The following is a 15,450-nucleotide window of genomic DNA, read 5'->3' on the forward strand; positions in this document are numbered from 1 at the left end:
CGTGGTTTGAGTTAACCAACTGTATTATTAATAATGTACTCTATAGGTTTGCAGCCTTTCATGAGTGGGATTCATATTACAAAAAAAAAATAATAATGTATACAAACACAAGTAGTCCCCAACTTACGTTCCGCAAACTTTACTTAACTCGAATTTTATATAAGTTGGATTTAATCACTTCACTTGTTAGTCAGAACTTATTGCTTACATTTACAGTACGTGTATGCATTAGTGTCTTACCATGTTATAAAAGATTGTTAGTTTCAATCACAGAATTTACACACAAATTGGATTTCAATATGTAATTATTAATCCAAGTAGTATAAGTAATATGAGAAAAATTTATAAAAATGCTTGATTTGGATGTTAGACCTTTCTCATGAAATAAACAGATGACAGAATGTGGCTTGTTTCTTCCCAACATAAATCTCTCCATAACAGGCTAACACGTAATCTATTTCTCTTTGAATTTTCAAGAACCGTGATGCATTAGAATCCACACAAATACTAAAAATATGTAGTATGCAAAGTATATCACATCCATGCTGTGAAACTGATAGGCAGATAGCCCACATGGTGCATGAATGCACCACACAAGCTATCATATCTGCCTCTAAATCTCACAATATGGCTATCTGCTTTATTGAAGACTACATAGAAAACTGCCGTTAGATATCATGTAAATATAAATAACATAGGCAAGGTAAGTAAAATTTTTATAATTATGTAAGTTGGGAACTGACTGTATATATAAGTGTCTCTTTCATAACTGTGAATTTGGTAGCCAAAGAAATTACATCAGAAAATGTCTTGCTCATGATATTCAAACGTAAACAAAAATGAAATTATATCTTTAAATAAAGACTTTATAAAATATTGGTGTGTTACTTTAAACTGCATAACACTGAATTTCTTTATTTTATTTTTAATGTTTTGGTGTCTCTCAACATATGGGATTCTATGAGTGTCTGGTGTTAAGTTTTTCAGTCTATCGTTACTAATGGCACCACCAGAATTTCTCTCATAATGTATCAGAATGTATAGCAGTAAAGTAATTTCACAGGCTAGATGATAGATTGTTCATGGAACTGAACCCAATACTTGATGTTGTTAGTTATGCTAGTTACTTTGATAGATTATGCCTGGAAAGAGTACAGGTATGATATTGTACAAGCATAGAGCACAATAAAGGAAGAAAAAATACCAAAGGTACAACCAAACATATTTCTATATTTATTATGCCAATCATATCAAAATATAAAGATTTATAATATTAGCTTAAGGCCCACAACCTAACCATGGTTGACTTTTGTAACCATAGTTTTAAGTATAATATGTAATATGAAAACAAACTATGTGTTTGCATACTACATACTATACTTAAATGTTATGCCTAAATATATATTCTTGTGTATTCTCCTATTGGTTTATCTTGTTGTAAAAAAAAAAAAAAAAAAAAAAAAAATCTGCAAGCATTTACTACCTCCATGTGAGCCTGGCTAACTCATCTTCAGTTGAAAGGCATGTTAGATGTTCTTTTGCATCCTAGACAGAATTCCAATCTGTGTCTTTCCAACCAAAGTTTTGGTTTTCATCAAAACCAAATGCATTACAGAGGTTCCTATGCATATCTACTTATCTTAGTGTGCAACTAAATAAAATGTAAGCATTAAATTAGAAAAAAAAATCAAATACAAATGAACAATTGTAACCTATGCTTTACTAAATGATTTTTCTTTTTCAATTTAAAGGCAAAGAAAAAAAATGCAAATCAGATATCTTCATATAAGTTCTGAATGTATAACTGAACATAATCTTTATCCAAAAACACAAATTAAAAAAAATATATGTACAAAATTAACATTTTTTAACATTCCTGACAGGTGGGCTCTGGTTATATATATTTTCCATCTAAAGACAGTTACATAATCTTTATCCAAAAACACAAATTAAAAAAAATATATATATGTACAAAATTAACATTTTTTAACATTCCTGACAGGTGGGCCCTGGTTATATATATTTGCCATCTAAAGACAGTTACAAACATCTGTGTCCAGTGCTTTTCTAACCTACAACATATTCGTTGGAGAGTGGAAGTGTTATGCAGTTGGCTGTCCAAGCTGACATACTTTATAAATGAAGTTCTCATCTGTGGATGTTTTGCATGTTAATTGTTAGTTAGCAACAGTAGGCAAAAAGAGGTTAACACACAACAGTTCCTTCTTATATAATATATAATTTAAGAAGTATTCAGTAATCTAGCCTATATACGAGGGCTGTTCAATAAGTAATAAGACTAATTTTGCTGTCGCGAAACCACTCATCACAATATTAATTTCTGTGGAATAAAGAAATGTTGCTGTCTGTATTAAAAAAAGTTGATAGATGGCGTATACGGGCTGATGTGCCAGAGTGTCACGTGACTAAACGCAAGCTTGTTTCGGCGCGCGTACAAGCCGCGACCAGTCGTCGTAATGGAAGCGTCCTTGGAACAGCGTTATGCGATTAAATTTTGTGTGCGTTTGCAAAAATCGGCATCGAACCCTTTTAACATGATACGCGAAGCTTTCCACGACGAAGCAATGTCGAGGGCAAGTGTTTTTCGCTGGAATAAAACTTTTAAAGAAGGAAGGCAAAATGTGGAAGATCTTGAACGTGAGGGAAGACCGTCAACGTCCATCACAGAGACAATGATCAACACAGCAGCGATTATCATCAAGGAGGATCGCAGAATTACAGTACGCCAGCTGCATGTTGTCCTGAATATTTCTGTGGGAAGTGTTCAATCATGGCTGAACATTTGGGACTGAAACGTGTTTGCACCCGATGGATTCCCAAACTCTTGGCACCGGAGCAAATGCAGCATCGAGTGGATGTGTGCACAGAATGAAAAGAAAGACGAACAAGAAGGCGACAACTTCTTAAAACGCATCATTACAGCAGATGAAGCATGGTTGTATCACTATTACCCTACAATGAAACAACAAAGCAGTGAATGGAAGCATCCGTCTTCGCCTACCCTCCCCCCAAGAAAGCAAAAACTAAAATCGGCTGGTAAAGTTATTACCATAATGTTTTTTGACTACGAAGGCATTGTTTACCAACACGCTGTAGAACCCGGGAATACTGTAAACGGCTCATACTATGAGGATTTTACGGACAATGGTACAGCATGTCAAAAGGAAGCGTCCATTGCTGAAGAATGGCTTCTTATTGCACCAAGGTAATACAAGGCCACATATTGCTGGTTGTGTAGTGGACTTTTGCAGAAGAACAACATAGATATCCTACCACACCTGATCTCGCACCGTGCGATTTCTGGCTGTTTCCTCAGCTCAAGAAACCACTAAGAGGCCGCCATTTCGAAAACAATAAAGCATGTGTAAAAGCTGCGGAGGCGGTTTTGAAAGAACTCTCAAAAAACGGACTTTCACATGTGTTTAAGAAGTGGACGTAACGTTGGGACAAATGCATCGCGTCTCACGGTAGTTACTTCGAAAAAGACCATGTAAATGATGACGATTAAAGGTAATGTTTTCTGTATAAAAATAGTCTTATAACTTATTGAACAGCCTCCGTATAATAGAAGCTTCTACTTTTGACCAGCTCTTACTTAAGGGTTTCCTTATCCTAGTCAGTAACGTTCATCTGCTGTATTTATTGCTCTCTAAATTCCAAAAACCACTCTGAAATCTTACATTTATCGCTGAAGCTCATTGACTTTTTTTTCAATTCAACTACCCCAACATCAAACTCATTTTGTAACCTTAATGCCTACAACTGGTTGCTGTTTTCCATTCCACTCACCCAGCCGGAACAGATAGTATTTGCTATTAACAATGACTGTACATCTCCTCAAACCTTTGAATTTTTTTAACTAGTTCTGTGTTCGAGAAGACTGAGTTGAAGGCAGTTAGTTGGAATTTGACCATAATTTTATGCAAATTTCCTCAACAATTCCTTGTGTCCTTTAGTACTAATGTATAAGGGATGCCAAGTGGGACAACCTCCAGAACTTCCACATATTCTTTCCCTGATTAGACTCCTGCTTCCACTATTCTGAGCAAATCACAAATAATTCTCCCTAGTCTTCATTTCTAACTCCACCCCAAATTCTCACCATTTTCTAGGCTTTGATTTAACAATAGGTGTGCTAAGGAAATTTAAAATAAAATTTAAAAAAAAAAAAATCAACATTACAATCACTTTCAACAAGAACTGCAGTTGTGTAATTCACTGCAGAACTACAGTGAATTACATAACAAATCGAGCTTTGAAATAGCCAATAACATAAAATTCACTTCCTGTCCAAATGGCAGTCATTCTTTCTGGCCCCTTGCAAAAGCCATCGGATGATGCAACTTCTGCTCACCTTCAGTTCAGAAGGCAACAGTAATACACCATCTTCTATACCAGAAACAGGGCAGCATGTTTCATCTGGTCTTTCAGAAATAAGACATGAATATTTTGGTCTTAATGGTATTTTATTCAAAAGTGCTCCAGAGCTAATGCCTGTCCTATAATGTCTACAGTTTTCATACTCAACTAGTACTTACATGAAAGAAGGAATATATCCAAAATAAAATGTACAAAAGCATTTTATACTTTCAAGTATAAAAAGCACTTACAAAAGTCACTGATTACCTGGAAATAATCAATTTCGAGGTAATCAGTGACCAGATTTTCCAAACTATAAATCCTTGGCAAATTTCTTTGATGACTTGCCCACTGGAGGGCTAAGGAAAGGTTTGGAGAAAAATCGTACTTTTGTACTTTTCATTTTAGATTTTGGATATATTCCTTCTTTCATGTAAGTGCTAGTTGAGTATGAAATAATCACTTTATTCCTCTACTCATCCAAGAAAGTATGCAGTGTTTTCAAAAAACATCCCAAGCTTCAAAATCTTTAACAGCAACCAGCACTTCCAGAGGAAGACGAAGATATAGGTGGATTGATACAGCAAAAAGTGCCTTAGAAGACAGAAATATAACAATGACCACTGTACCATTCTTCAGTGGGCCAGAATAATTTTCATATTTATTGCTTTCAAAACCAACTTTTATTCTTTTGCAAAAAGAACTTCGACCCAGAAATGTCTTCATAACTGAAAAGCATGCTCTTTGGTTGTGAAGAAATGTCTTCACAACCAAAGAGCATGCTTTCTGGAGTAGCAGACTTTTTTGCTACTCTGCTTAGAGACAAGATATGCCTTCTCTTTCTGAAGAAAAAGCAAAGTGAATGTTGAATGTCGCATATTTTGAATGATAGGAGGGTATTTACAAAGATAATCAATGCAATAATTTCAACAAAAATACTGTAACATTGAATTTTCTAATTGATAAAGTAGTCAAAAGGATGCAAAATATGTGTGAACTGCCTTTTACATACCCCAGCAGTCATAGTTTCTCCTCATGCTGACATTATTAGCATGAGAAGGAATGATTGCTAGTTAGACACAAGTTCTGATACACTGTTTGAAAAATGGCTACAATGCATCGAATAATTGTAAACAAAAAAAGACCCAATTTTAATGAGAGCAAATTTGATAATCTGAAATATTCTGCTAATTGCTCAAGTGATGCACTAAATGCTAATGGATCAGAGAACTAGAGGAAAACCTCACTTAACGCAATAATTAATCCATCAGTTAATACACACTGAGGTAAATCGCATTAAGTGAATAGAGTCATCCCTTGACTTACGTCTGGGTTCCTTTCCAGCAGGCAGGACGTAAGTCGATACATTAAATCATATATGGGCAACCCTCGGCCCTAATCTATTTCAGCGAAGTTTGTCTGATTCATGGTGAGAGAAAACCGTGTGTTCTACTAACTTACATTAAGCTGACGTCATATGACTCGCGCAAAAACACACTATGTTTTTTCTCCAACCAAGGTCTCTTTCTCACTTTGACTAGCGACGTGTGTGAACGTGTTACGTGTCAGTTCGGTACTTGCGTTGGTGGTGTGCTTTGTTCAGTACCTGCATTGATGTTATGTTCTGTTCGGTGCCTGCATTGATATTGTGTTCTGTTCAGTGCCTGCATTGATATTGTGTTCTGTTCAGTGCCTGCGGTGTTGAAGACAGTTTTGTTTGACAGTTCTGAATATCGCTTATAAATTTGGGACAATGTCAGGGGTTATTGCAAAAAAAAGGAAAAGTAGATACAGAGAATCGTCAATTTTAAGACAATTGGACAGAGGATTATTATTTTATTCTGAAAAAAGGTTTGCCTGTATGTTTGCTGTGCAACGAATCCGTACCCATCAACAAAGAATACAACTTGAAGAGACACTTCACTTCAAGACATGCGGATCACCCAAAAATTGATGGACAAATATGAAAAGATGAAATACAGAAGTTGAAGAACTTGGATACCCAGCAGCAAATGTTCAACAAGCAAAGACCACAGCATTGTCAAAGTCAGCTTTGCGGTAAGCAAAAAAATCGCTAAGCATTCTAAGTCATTTTGTGAAGGAGAATTTATCAAAGAATGTCTGCTGGATGTTGCAAGTATAATATGTCCTGAAAAGAAAAATGACTTCTGGAATATTTGTTTGTCGAAACGTTCTGTTGTCCGACGGATAGAAATTATGGCTGATGAAGTAGTCAAATACTTCCAAGCTAGCAATTGAAAATGCTAGCTTGGAAGCATTTTCAATTGCTTTGGATGACAGCACCGATGCCTCCAATATAGCACAACTAGCAATATTTATTAGAGGAGTTGATGCGATTTCAACATCACAGAAGAATTATTGGCGCTTCGGCCGTTAAAAGGAACAACTACCGGTGAAGATATATTTGAAACAGTCAACACAGTCTTCGAGAGATCTGTGCTTAAATGGAGTTCACTATCTGGCACATGCACTGATGCCCCTGCAATGGTTGGTGCACAGAAGGGATTTATTGGAATAATTCATGAAAGAGCAATAGAACTATAGATCCATCCGGAAAATTTAACAAATTTTCACTGCATTATCCACCAACAAAATCTGTGTGCAAAATCGATTAAATTCACAAATGTTATGGAAGTTGTAGCAGCCAGTATTAACTTTAAGTCACGTGCACTTAATCTCCACCAATTTAAGGAGTATTTGGCAGACCTATTTTCCGATTATGAAGATGTGTCTTATTATTGTGAAGTGAGGTGGTTGAGTAAAGGTAAAATTTTAAAACGATTTTATGATCTGCGACAAGACATTGCAGATTTTATGGACATAAAAGGAAACACAATTAACCTAGTAAAAGACGATGAGTGGGTGTGTGATTGTAGATGTCACCGGATACCTAAACGAACTGAATCTTAAATTGCAAAAACAAGGACAATTGGTTCATGAACTGCATGGACATGTCAAAGCTTTCTGTAATAAACTAAGATTGTTGGAAAGTCAGATAAGAGCTAAAAATTGTTATCATTTTCCTACTCGCCTACTCCCGTATATACGGGAATAAAAAGGCGTTAGCTGATTTTTTTTTTTTTTAGAACTCATAAAAATATCCCTTATAATTGTTATGGAGATGAACTGAAGGCACTAATAGAGCAATTTGATACAAGGTTTGCCGACTCCAAAAACAAAGACTCCACATTCTCTATATTTGCTCGTCCGATGGATGCTGATGTAAATAATGTGCCAGAAAACTTACAGATGGAATTCATTGAGCTTCAGGCGGATTTAGTGCTAAAATCACAATTTAAGAACATTGCTTTAACGGATTTTTATAAATTTTATTTGGTGGAAGAACAATATACAAATTTACACGCCTTTTCAAGAAAAATCATTTGTCTTTTCGGCAGCATATATGTGTGTGTGAACAGTTTTTTTCGAGGATGAAATACAATAAATCAAAAATTCGAACAAGAATAACGGACGAAAACCTCAAAAATTCTATGCGATTATCCTTAAGTAATATTAACGTCAATATTGATAGTCTCGTAGTTGAAGTACAAGGCCAATCTTCAGATTAAATTGTTATGTCGTTCATTATATTATAAAATTTATGTATTGCTTTATACCAAAGCATCATATTATAAATAAATGAAATATGAAGTAGCAACTTGTTTTAATTCATTTAATATTAACTTATTTTATTTAATAATTTGGTCCGGTCCTTGACTTGGAGATATGATAATTTGGCCCCCGAACTAGGAAAGGTTGCCCATGCCTGCATTAAATCAACATAGGGGTTAGGGTCTTAACAGTTATAACTATACTGTCATTTTAATTTTTAAACTTTATTATAAAACTGCTGTGTTACTACCACTATAAAATAAAACAGGAGAACAATCATCCAAATCTTCCTCCACAATCACATCTTCATTACCTTTCCTATTGGAAGGACCAGACTGCAGCTCTTCTGGGGTAACATTTTTTTTGATGAAAATGCCCAGTGTGCTTTGCTTATTCCTCTTCTCCTTTTCATCATAAATTTCTTCATAGCAAGCAAATGCATCATGTACTTTCATTTCTATTATTAAGTAGTGTTCAACATTGGGGGTTCATGCCTTCAGTCATTTTGAGGACATCACTAACTGCAGAGAACACTTCTGCAAGACCCTTCACTACAAATTGTTTAACTACTTCCTGTTTCTCTTTTCCCTTTTCTCGTTTTTCCTCTTTTGCAACAGTTGTTCCTCCAGTTCGACCAATTCTTCGTTGGTCAACCCTTCAGGGGAACTTTTTGAGTTGAATTATGTCGTCATCATTCACTTCGAGATTCAGATTGTTTGCTAGGCCCACTATTACAAACTTCCAAAATCATGCACAAACCTTTCTAATGTCTTTTTCCATATGCCACTTACAGTAAGAGGTCACTTTGTCCCAAGCCACAGCAATATTTCTAATAGCATGATAAATATTGAATGCTTTCCAGAATTGCATGAGAGTCTGGTCATTTCCTTCAGTAACAGAAATGGTTCTGTTACTGGTGCATGTGAAAAAGTTCTCCATAGATAATAAGCCTTAAACACTGCAAGAACTCCCTGATCCATCAGTTGGATCAATGAAGTAGTTTGGAGGAAGAAACATGACCTTGAACTTGGTGAAGATCAATGCTATAAGATGTATAGGACGGATGACCTGGAGCATTATCTAGAATAAAATTTTAAATTCTACATTTTCTTTTACACAATAGCTTTTTATTTCAGTCGCATAACAGTTGATTAACCATGTTACCGGCCAAGACGTCTATGGACGTCAAGGTTATGATGGATGCGAAGTGCATATTAAAATTGTAATACCATTGATATTACATTGAAATACATGATGGATACGAAGCGTATGAGGAAGCGTATTTGATCCATAATGGCCGGTAAGATGGTTAAGACATCAATTTTTGAGTCATCCATGACTTGTTATTGCTCCCAAAATGAAATGGGAGTATGCTTCCTAATGTTTCTGAATATTGTGCCATATTACAAATGGTTTCAGTTTGTATCCAGCCACATTACCAGTTAGAGAATGGTAATATGGGCATTAAGAGCTTTGAAACTAGGTATAGATTTTAGCTTTTGGTGGATGAATGTCCGCTCGGTCATTTTTTTCCGAAACAAGGACGTCTCATTCATATTAAATATTTGCCGTGGCAAATAATTCTCCTGCGTAATAATTTTATCCAATTTTTCTACAAACTCCTTGGCAGCCTTCTCAGCACTTGCAGATTCCCATACATTATCCTTATTTTTCAAAGTGGTCGTCACTGTAGAATGAGACCATCCGAAGTTTCAAGATCAATTGCTGGCTTCTTTTTCTGTGATTCTTCACTAGGTTTTTTGATTGTGCGTGTAGTGGTCATATTGCACAAAACATCACAAAATAACTAACGATAAATACTCAAATAACCCATTTTCCAAACACATAATCAACATAGGAACTGTTGAAATCACGTGCCGACTGCCCAGGGAGGTTGCTGCTGAAAGCGCTGTTGCCACTATGCATGCTTTACCTTACGCTCTCTTGGGTCTTGTTCGAAAGTATAGCCAAATATATTTATTCCCGTATGGGATCACGGACGTATCTTCGAAAGGATGTAACTGGAACGGACGTAAGTCGAGGGATGACTGTACAATAAACAATAGGAATAATTATAATTCATCCATCAATTAGCGTAAATTTGAAAAAAAAAATACAGTATAAGTGATATTCAAAAAATCAACTAACGCTTTTTTATTCCCGTATACGGGGAGTAGGCGAGGCCATTTAGCCCTAACTATTGGAGACTGAGTGGGCAGTTCAATCTTCACTGGGACCAATCAAAGATAGATGGCCCAAGGCTATCACTAATTAAGTGGTACACAGTGAAGAGAGACGGCTCAAATGTGCCGCCATCTCGCGGTCCCTCACCCTAACATTCGTATTTAATGTCTGAAATAATGTGGGTTCTACGGTCGATTTTCTTGAGTTTACAGGACGAAAAACCTGAGTTTAAGAGAGAAAAAACCCGATTGCCCGTGCCAGAGATCGACTAACTCGGGAACCGGTCGAAAAAAAGGCTTAGAAAAATTTCCTCTAGTCGTCGACTAGACTCGAAACGAAGTCTTCCTTCGTGCGGCCAAGCCCCGTGGAGTGCAAACGCCACATCCACTGAGCTACACAGGCTCTTATAAGTGATATTATTAGAGGATAAAATCATCAAAATTAAAAATCAATTGCTTAAATTTTTATTTAATGTCTAAACATTTAATTGAACTACTTTTTTACAAAAAAAAATAAAATTAAGTCAAAAGTTTGAATAGGGCTCAACTTTTTCATCTTGTCATGCAATTTGTGATAGCTGCCAACCACTTCAAGATTTCAGCAGACTTTGAAGCTTCATTTCATATCAGGATCAGCATCACATAAAATTTCCTTAGCATATTCAATGTGATTGAAAACTAGCTCAAGTTCTATTGCATTTAGCTTCTTAGTTGTAATACTATCTTCTTGTTTTATCTTTTTTATATGCAAGTTGTTCTAGTTGAAGGAGATCATTCTCGCTTAACTGTTCTGGATGGGAATCGAGCAAGTTTCTTACATCTTCATTATCCAGTTCATTAAATCCAAATTCTTTTCCAATTGTGTTGATTTCTTCAATGTTTGATCTTGAATTTTGCGAACAATAAACTAACATAGGCTTGAGTTTAAAGTCGCCTTCTGTATTGCCTCCTAATAAAAGCATAAGACAATCTTTAGATACTTTGTATCCTAGTTGAGATGCGCCAGTTTTAACTAGGAAAGTCTTTGTCAGCATACGGTTGGCTGCAGAATCTTTATCGGCACTAGCAGATTCCCCAGTTATTCTTACGTTATGCAGTCCAGCTCGATTTTTAAACTGTCAAACCATCCTAAACTCACAGTAAAGCTTTCGCATTCCTCTTGAAATTTGTTTTCTTTCAATGAGGTAAAAATATTCAGAGCTGTTGCCTGAATACTCCTTGTGCTAAAGAATAAGAGGTATTCTTTTTTTGGTTACAATCACAATCCAAAGTGATAGAAGACATTCCATCTCAATCATTAAATGGCTTCTATTTCGGGTGATCTGCATGCTTAAAAAGCAGTAGCAACTTTTCCTTGTTCTTTGCTCTTATTTAATATAGTCCGAACTGTAGACTAGCTGTACCCCAGGTCTAGAGCAATCATTGCCACTTTCATGTCTCTTAATGACTTCCATCTCCTCTAACATAATTACTTTTCTTCTCTTTTTATTACTGCCGCTTTCTTTATCAGTCTTTCTCTTTTTCATACCAGGGGTAGAATATAATAAAGCCTTATGTCTAAATTGAAGCAAAATGAAAAGTGATTGAGCTAGAGAAAATAGTTTGCACGTGCGCTTGCAATGATAGCTTTGAGTCAACTGCCTAGTGTCGCCGTTGATTGTTCATGCTTAAAGTGGGAAATAGTATCATTTCAATCAATTGCGCATATCGAATTCGTGTTAAGCGAGGTTTCCTGTGTAATTAAGAATCAAACCAAGAAAATTGAAATTCACAGATCTGAACTGATCTGTGACAGGAGAAAGTTTCATAACCATAGCCATTCAATTCTCCTGCAGCCGATATTGCACATAATATCATGCGCTTTCAATTAAATTGTTCTTTTTTGAATTTTCCTATAATTGTATTGACAATGGCTATGAAACTTAGCCAAAAATTTTACAATAAAAATATCGTTTCTGGAATTTCGTAATAAATTCTTCTGCTTACGTCTCCATTTTCAGATGAATGTTTGTAAATGGTTATAATTACCCAACATTTTTGTCATCAGGTGTGAAATCATCATGCTGCTTATTAACACCTAAAATTGACTTTTAATGAGTATTATGTTTGACCTGCAGAACAGTTTTCAGATAATCTAACTGGTAGTCCACCAGTGAACTAATGTAATGTACAGAGTGGTCACTTTATCAGGAACACCTCCCCATTTAGGAAAATATGTCGATTCTGAAGATGTTGATTTACATGGCTGCTGTTTGCTATATAAATCAGGCATCCAACAATTGCTTTTTCAGTTTAATACATCAGAATGGGTAACAGGGACTTTGAGCCTGGTGTGATTGTTGGTGCCAGTATCTCACAAACATCTACTCTTCTGGTGTTTTCACACACAAACGCGAAGTGTTTAGGATGCAGCAGCTTCAGTGGGCATCAGATTTCCAAAACTATAGCTGACGACCGGGAAAATATCATTTAGTCTGATGAGTCCAAGTATGTACTGTATCATGCTGATGGCAGAACCAGAATATAATGGCATGAGACCATGGATCATGGCAGTGAGTGTAATGGCTTGGAGAATGTTTTCTTGGCACACCTTAGGTCCCCCTGATACCAACTGAACACTGCCTGGATGCCAGAGACTATCTTAACTTTGTTGCTGACCATGTTCATCCATTCATGGCTGCAGTTTATGCATTGTCAAATGCGTACTTCCAGCAAGAGAGTGCACCATGCAACAAGGTAGTTAGCTTTGTTGAAGTGGTTCGAGAAACGCAACAGCAAGTTTTTTTTACTTCAACGGCCAGCTCAGTCCTTAGACCTCAACCAGCATCTCTGGGATGAGGTGGAACAAGCAGTCTGCAGCAGAAGCAAGGGTCATCATCTAATCTGCAACTGGGTGATACCATTGTAAGAGCTTGGATAAACATCCCAGAGGAATGTTTTAGATGAATCAATGTCAGAGAACAGACCAATTTAAGGGAAAAGGGAGGTCCCACTCAGTGTAAGTTGTTTTTCAGGGACAGAGGATCTGTGAAAAAAAAAATAAAAAAATTAATAAATCCACTGATTTATCCCACCTAACTTTAGGAGACTATGAAGAAGTTCAATCTTCGCTGGTAGCAAATTGGAGATAGCTGGCTCATGACTCACTAATTACAAACGGCATCTCATGAAGTGAGTTGGCAGACAAGAGCTAACATCTCATGGTCCCTAACTGTGGCACAGTCTATTCCACAGTCGATTTTCTTGAGATTATGGGACAAAAAATCTGCTTGCTGTTCCCGAGATCGACTAACTCGTGAACCAGTCAAAGAAAGGGTTAGAAAAAGTCCCTCTAGTCAGTGACTACATTCAAACTGAGTTCTTCGGGTGGCCTAGCACTATGGATGCAAATGCCACTTCCACACGGCTTCATGGGTTGTCAAACAATAAGACAACGCATGAATGAGAGCTCTAAAGTGAGGAATAAATAGTACTGATTTCTTCTTTAAAAATACTGTTTTCATCTGAATTAGGACACAAAAGGCATTTACACTGTACATAGAAAGAATGGTCAGTAGTTGTTGGATACTAAATTTTTTGAAAACTGATTAGGGTTCGTTTGTCATCCAGTAGATATGTAACTTGTTTGAGATGTTTGGTCTCAGCACTCTTCTGATCAGTACAGCTGGAAAAAAGAAAGACAAAAGTTATGAATATGAAAATATTCAAGCAAATAACCTCAGTGTCAGAATTTTTTTTGAGAATTGGAGAAAGCAACATAATCGATGGCTTTAGGAGAGCAATATAGATAAAACTGAATTTGCTGGAATGGAATAGAGATTTTTATTCATTGAAGATGAAGAGATTCTAAGGGGAGGGGATGGGGGTTTGCTGGTTTGAAATCCATCACTGGCATGAATGTGTTGGTCTTAGGTGAGAGATGAGTTTCATCATTCAGTATGAGGTGGCTTTTTTCTTCTAAAAAGTTTTATCCCTCAAAACTAGGAAACCAACCCACTGAACAAGCTATCTACACAAAATATGTACCTGTAGAGGGATGAAGAAGAGGAATGGCAAGCCAGCTGCATTAAATTGCCTAAAACGACTAATTAGGGGACAGTCCATTTAAGGATGGATAATAATTGGAAGTGGAATGCAAAACTTATTGGCATTACAGGAGGTCTGAAGTCAGTGTAGGATTAATGCCTTGAGATAGAAATATGAGGGCCTACTTTTCAAAGAGATGTGCTGTGGTCAGTGTGTAGCATAGACAGTCTGCCTCACAGTGCAACTTAATAAGGGCACTCGTTCAGCCATATTGCGGTAGCCACCATCGCTACGCTTAGTGTAGCAAGTGAGGAAAGAAATTTTTCCAAGCTTAAACTGATTAAAAATTATTTGCGAACAGCAAAGAACCAAGAAAGATTGTTTGGTCTAGCAACTATATCGATAGAGGCGGACGTAGCTTATACACCATTTTATTGTGCACTATCCCTGTAGAGCAAACATTTAATTAATATTATGTAATTGTTTTGTATTAATGTTTCTGTTGTAATAAAAACAAAATAGCAACTGGAGATTTTTCTTATATTTTTGTCTTATAATCCATCAGGAGTGATATTTAATTGTTTGCCTCAGGGCACAATCTAATCTGGCGACAGCCCTGGCTGTGGTATTATGAACTGTTTTATAATAAGAAAATTATTATTTTTTTTTAAGTACCACTACACAAAAAAAAAAAAAAAGAAAAAAGAAAAGAACGGTAACATCAATATGTAAGAGTGACTGGGCATGCTTAATTCGCCGCTAATAAAACTACCAGAAGGTAGCCTGCATAATGTGTTGATATGGCAGGAGAGAAAGTTTTCAAATTTATGATAAAAATAAATCAGCGAAAAACATGCACATCAGAGATTGCAATGTTTCTCTGGAACTGAAACTGACATGGTGTAAAATTATAATTTGGGCCTCACAATTTTATGTAATGCTTAAAAATTATGAAGAAAAAATTATCAAGCACAAGTAGTATAAGACAAAAGTTCAGCCCCTAAAATCTTGATGCCTTAGTCAGCAAATCCAGCACTGAAGTGGCTTGAAAAATTTTTGGGTTTGGTCACTAAAATGACTATGAGCCTGGTATGATTGTTAGTTTCTGGATTACAATAAAATACAAAAAAAATATTAACTTCTTTGCCAGCTCATGTTCTAATGTACTCTGTATTTTACAACCTTCGTGAGTGGGAATTACACAATAATAATCCTTATGTGCATGTAT

Source organism: Typopeltis vanoorti, chromosome 17 (genome assembly GCF_054136105.1).
Source record: "Typopeltis vanoorti isolate ZY-2024b chromosome 17, IOZ_Tvanoo_1.0, whole genome shotgun sequence".
NCBI classification, from domain to species: domain Eukaryota; kingdom Metazoa; phylum Arthropoda; class Arachnida; order Uropygi; family Thelyphonidae; genus Typopeltis; species Typopeltis vanoorti.